The sequence below is a fragment of the Gracilinanus agilis genome, chromosome 4, assembly GCF_016433145.1.
Source record: "Gracilinanus agilis isolate LMUSP501 chromosome 4, AgileGrace, whole genome shotgun sequence".
Taxonomy (NCBI): domain Eukaryota; kingdom Metazoa; phylum Chordata; class Mammalia; order Didelphimorphia; family Didelphidae; genus Gracilinanus; species Gracilinanus agilis.
In genome coordinates this window covers 163,470,305-163,476,011 of record NC_058133.1, presented here as the reverse complement: position 1 = coordinate 163,476,011, position 5,707 = coordinate 163,470,305, and the positions used below count along the sequence as shown (strand labels likewise).

General features: G+C 33.8%; 1 pseudogene; it reads left to right on the top strand.

The window, feature by feature from the left end:
- Positions 1 to 2,850: 2,850 nt before the first annotated feature.
- On the top strand, positions 2,851 to 5,310 carry LOC123246058 (annotated as a pseudogene).
- The last annotated feature ends 397 nt before the right edge of the window (positions 5,311 to 5,707 follow it).

Genomic DNA, 5,707 nt, shown 5'->3' with positions numbered 1-5,707 from the left:
TGTGACTCAATCCATCATACCATATTACCTCAATAATGTTATGTGTCAGAAGTGTACAACACTAGTGTTTTCTGTATTCTGTCCCACTATTTAAAAACCTCAAAAGTTCTATCTATGAATATGTAGTATTCCTAAGTAGCATGTAAAACCTTGGAGGAAGAGGAAATTTTGTATTCGTAAGCCCAGGAAATAGTATAATATCTGCCATATAGTAACTGCTTAATAAATGTTTGTTAGTTACTTATTTCATTACCAAATGGATAGGTTGGCATCAAGTTGATTGTAGGGTAAAATTCTGTATATTAAACATCATTTTCTATTTTACTCATCAAGAAAAAAGAATATAGATTATTAAGGCAACATAGCCACTAAAATAAATTATAATAAATGCAGAGCCACAATGAGTCTTTTTTGTAACTAGGGCAAGCAGCCCTAAATCTGCCTTCTAATCAACAATGTAATTCTTGTTGTGGAAAGTGAAAAAATAAATAAAACTCTGGCTGTGGGAAAGAGAGACCTTGGAATACCTTGTGGAGGTACTAGGAAAAAAGAATCCATCTATCAGCACTGCTTCTCCCTATAGGTGAAAAAAGTCGAGGACTGGAAATAAGTTCACCTGGTAGGAGCTTTAAAATGTAATGAATTTCTTTGCTAACAGTACAAAATTTAGTTATTTCCACAGTGTTCAAGCAATGAAAATATGGTCAAAATGAAAAAGTAACAAAATATTAAATTATTTAAAATTTTATGTTTCTAAATTTCAGTCCCCTGAGGAAGTATAATTAAACTTGCCTTAGTCATGGCATTGAAGAAGGGTAAAGTAAATATTATAATAGGGACCCTTTGTAAACCATAAAATGCTATGAATATTTCAGGTCCTAAAATTTCTCACTTTGAAAATGTTCTCACTTTGAAGAGAAGAGTTTCTTAATGGCCTCCTTCATGTCTTTCTTTGTTTCTCAAACTATAGATGATAGGATTTAAAAATGGGGCAAGGACAGTGAACAGTGATTACAGCTAGCATGTAGCATTCTACAGTCATAGTTATTAACAAGATGTCTTCATTATTTCTAAGAGAATGGAAGAAGTACATCTGTAGAAGGCAACCAGTGTAGGAAATTGTCTTCTGGTCACTAACCAGGTTTGAGAGCATCCTGGGGATGATAGCTATGGTGTACCAGATCTCTAAGAAAGAGAAGATGCTGATGAAATTGTACATGGGGTTGTGGAGCCCAGTATCCAGCCTTATAGTAATGAAAATCATGAGGTTCCCAGTGACAATGAACAGGTAGGTGAAGCACAAAGGGATGAAGATTAAGAAGTCCCCTTTTTAGGGGGAACACAGAGAAGCAAAAATCTGTTACAATTGATTTGTTTTTATTCTCCATATCATGAGCTGGATCACCTATTAAGGAAAGAAAGAACAAATATTGACTCTTAAAGTGAGAAAGCCAAATTTTTTACTCTGCTTTAACTCAAATCCAAAGAATATCTTTTTCTCTCCCCATATCAATTCACTTAAATTTACAGGATTAGGTACTGGAAGGTGATTATTTGTTTGCTTCTAATAATGTTTTTCAAATGTCTGAGTTCTATATTAAAGAACTTTTCTTTCTTTCATTTTCTTTTCTCCCTAAACTTTTTCTTCTTTCTAGCATATCTATTATTGCCAAGGGCACCACCATCCTCCCAGTCATTTTATCCAATCTGTTGTTTATCATTGTTGATTCTACCTTTGTAATATTTCTATGATATGTGCACTTCTCTCCTCTAAATTTACCACTACTCAAACTTGGATTATTGTAATATCCTGATAGTTGGTCTCACTGCTTCAAAACTCCCTCTAGTTTAGTCCATCCTAAAGTACAGATGTGATCATTTTATCTACCTTTTAAGTAAATTCTGATGCCTCTCTGTCATCTCAAGAGTCAAATATCAAATCCTCTATTTGATCTTTCTTAACCTGTTTTCTTCCCACCTTTCCCATCTTCCTTATTTCCTTCCATATAAGCTAACGGGGATACTAGTTTTCATGACACATTTTTCACTGTCTTCTATGTCTACATAACTCTCCCTCCTTACATCTCTCCCTCTTGGATTCCTTGGCTTTCTCCAAGTCTCTGCTAAACTATCACTTTCTTTTAATAGCCTTTCCTGATTCCCCTTAGTTTTTTGCTTATTATCTCCAACATAATTGGTACATATCTTATGTACACATTGTTTACATATTCTTCCCATCTTTAAAAAGTGAATTCTTTGAGATCAGAAAATTTGTGTTTTTATTTATATCTCTACCTCCTATTAGGTCTTTGTCAAGTTACTTCATCTTCCTTAATTTCCTCAATTAAGTCTTAATTTCCTCAATTAAAATAAGAGACAGTGTGATATAGTGGGAAAAGCATAGGCCTTAGATTTGGGGAGACCTATGGTCAGATTTATGCTCTACTACTAACTACCTGTGTGACTTTTGGTAAGTTATTTAATATCTCTAAGCTTCTGTTTTCTGTTCAGTAATATTGAAATAATAATACTTGTACTACCTACCTCAAATAATAACATATCTTAAGCAGGGATTTTTTACCTGGCTTTAGGGGGTTCATGAAATTGCATGAATAAAAATGAATCATACATTCATTTTGATATAATTGGATTATTTTATAATCCTATGTATTTTATGGGAGCCAGGATGTCAGAGTAGAGGCAGGAATACATCTGAATTCACTCAATACTTCTCTTTAAAGTTTTATAATAAAGTCTCAAAATGAATTCTGGAGTGGCCAAGGCAATAAACGGTCAGAGTGAGACGTTTTTCCTTCTCAAGACAACTCAGTTGGTTGGCAGGAGTGGGGTATGATCCAGAGTGGAGGCCAGTCCAGAGTATATGCAGTAGCAGCACTAGCAGCTGGTGTTGGAGATGGCTGCAACAGTGAAATTAGCAGTTTCAGGAGCTCTCAGCCCAGAGATGATAAAGGAGCTAGAAAATTTGTGAGAAAGAGACCTAAAGGGACCTTTTGCTGGCACTAAAAATATGACCTTATTGCATTGCTTATACACAGTTCTGAGTTGCAGTTCCTGGGTAAAGAAGAGCATTAGCCCTTGTGGCTAAAGGAGAACAGGGGCTTTGTTCATAGTTCCAGCACTGAGAAGTATGCCTGTGGTCACTCCCAAAGTAACAAAGGATATGATCACAATTCCAGGGTGAAGAGGAGCATTAATACTTGAGCTTCAGGAGAGCAAGGTCCTTTTCTGGGGAAAGAACTGCATAGACAAGGACAGCAGTAATCACACTGTCCCTTGGAACAAACCACCTTGGAAACACCAAAAACTTATAGAACCCTAGAAGTAGCTCTGAAAATAGCAGCATAAATACCTGAATCTTGGGACAGTGCCCAACCCCAATCTTAGGAGCAGAAGCAAATAGCATAAAAATCTTGACTATAAAAACCTACTACAAGGAAGATGAAGACAAATATTCAAAAGTCAAAGATATCAAAACAGCTAAAAATAAAGTCTCAAAGAAAAAAAGTAAATAGGACACAAGTCCAACAAGAATTCATAAAAGAATTTTAAAAATCAAATAAGAGAAATAAAGGACTAATAGAGAAAATAAATGAGAATTATACAAGAAAATCATGAAAAGAAAGAAAACAACTTCATAAAAGAGACAAAAATACTGACAGAAATTACACCTTAGAAAACGGAATTGGTCAAATGGCAAAATTTGACACAAAAGTTGGCACAAATTGGTACAAATGGCACAAAAATTTACTGAAAAAATATTGTTAAAAAGCAAAACTGACCAAATGGGAAAAGGCATGCAAAAGCTCAATGAAGAAAACAATTACTTTAAATTTTTTGAATTTAGCCAATGAAAGTTAATGACTACATAAGATATCACGAAATAATAAAATGTCAAAATTATTTTAATAGAAAAAAACTATGAAATATCTCAAAAGAAAAGCAACTGGCCTAGAAAATAGAGCAAGGAGAGTTCATTTAAAACGTATCACTCCTCCTGAAAGTCATTATCAAAATAAAAGACCCTAGATATTTTATTTCAATAAATGATAATGGAAAACTTCTCTGATATCTTAAATCCAAACAGTAAAATTGAAATTGAAAGAATCTATCATTTGCATCCTGGAAGAGATGCCAAAATGAAAACTTCTAGATATATTATAACCAAGTTCCAGAGTTCCAGTGTCAAGGGCAAAATATTGCAAAATGTCAGAAAAAAAAAACAATTCAAATTATTATGAAGCCAGTCAGAATCACACAAGATTTGGAAACTTCCATGTTAAAGGAGAAAATTGCTTGAAATATGATATTCCAGAAGGGAAAGGAGCTAGGATTACAAGCCAGAATGACCTATCTAGCAAAATTAAGTATAATACTTCAGGGAGAAAATTTATATTTAATGAAATAGAGGACTCTCAAACATTCCTGATGAAAAAAGCAGAGCAGAATAGAAAATTTCACATTCAAACCTATGATTTAAGAAAAATACAAAAAGGTAAACATGAAAGAGGCATCCTAAGGATCTAAAATGTTTAAATTGTTTACATTTCTATATCATATGATGATACTTGTAACACCAAAGAACCTCATTATTATTAGTGCAGTTAGATGGTGTCTACATAGATAGAGAGCATGAGAGTGAAATGATTATGGTGGGATCATCTAAAAAAAAATAAAACTAAGGAGTGGGAAAGAAATACATTGGAAGAAAAGGAAAAGGAGAAGAAAAATGGGAAAAAAATTTTGATACTACTGGAAAAAGTTCAATAGCTGCCAAAACACACATCTCAGATTATTGGTAGATTCATTAAGCCCATTAGCATTGCTTACTGTGAATTAGCACAAGTTTATTTAATCAATAACCCTGAAATATGGTTAGCAAACAATGAAACTTTCACTAGAAATAACAATATTGTCCTGGTTAAGCAGTGTTTTTTCTCTATATGAATATTCAAAAGCTAAAAATGACATTTTTTTTACATTGTCATTATAAGATTTGGCACGGCATGTACAGTTGTCCAAAGCTCAGAAGGCTGAAAAGTATGTCCTTCACATGATAGATGGTGAAATTTTTGCAAGTATTAATCAAAAGGTATGGTCAGTTTCCTTGATAATCCTGAAAAATATCCAGCTATGTTTCATAACATTGATCAGGAAGTGCTGGCATGTAGAGAGAGCTTGATGAAAGACTCAAAGCCATGGATGAAGAATTCACTGAATCCTCAGTTTGTACAAAAGAATATGTGCTCACAAGAAGATGGTTCAGGAAACAAGGCACCCAATTCTTCTTGAAATTAATATTTTCTTAGCTTTAAACTGAAAGAACTATCACTTTGGTCATTGGCAAATATGAGAATGGCACACACAAAAGAAGCCCACAAAGATTACATATACACTCATTTGAGTATAGAAATATATCTTACCCAACAGGGAATTAGGAGGTAAGGGATTAAGAGAAGGGAGGATGGTGATAAAAGAGAGAGTGGATTAAGAGAGGCACTGGGTAGAAGCAAAACAGACTTTTGAGAAGGGACAAAGATAAAGAGAAAAGGATAAACAGGAAAGTGGGATAAACTGAAATATAATCATAATTGTGAATGTGATGAACTAACCTATAAAATGAATGCAGAAAGCAGCATGGATTAGAAATCAGAATCCAAAACAAGCAATAAATGCAATTTGTTGTTTA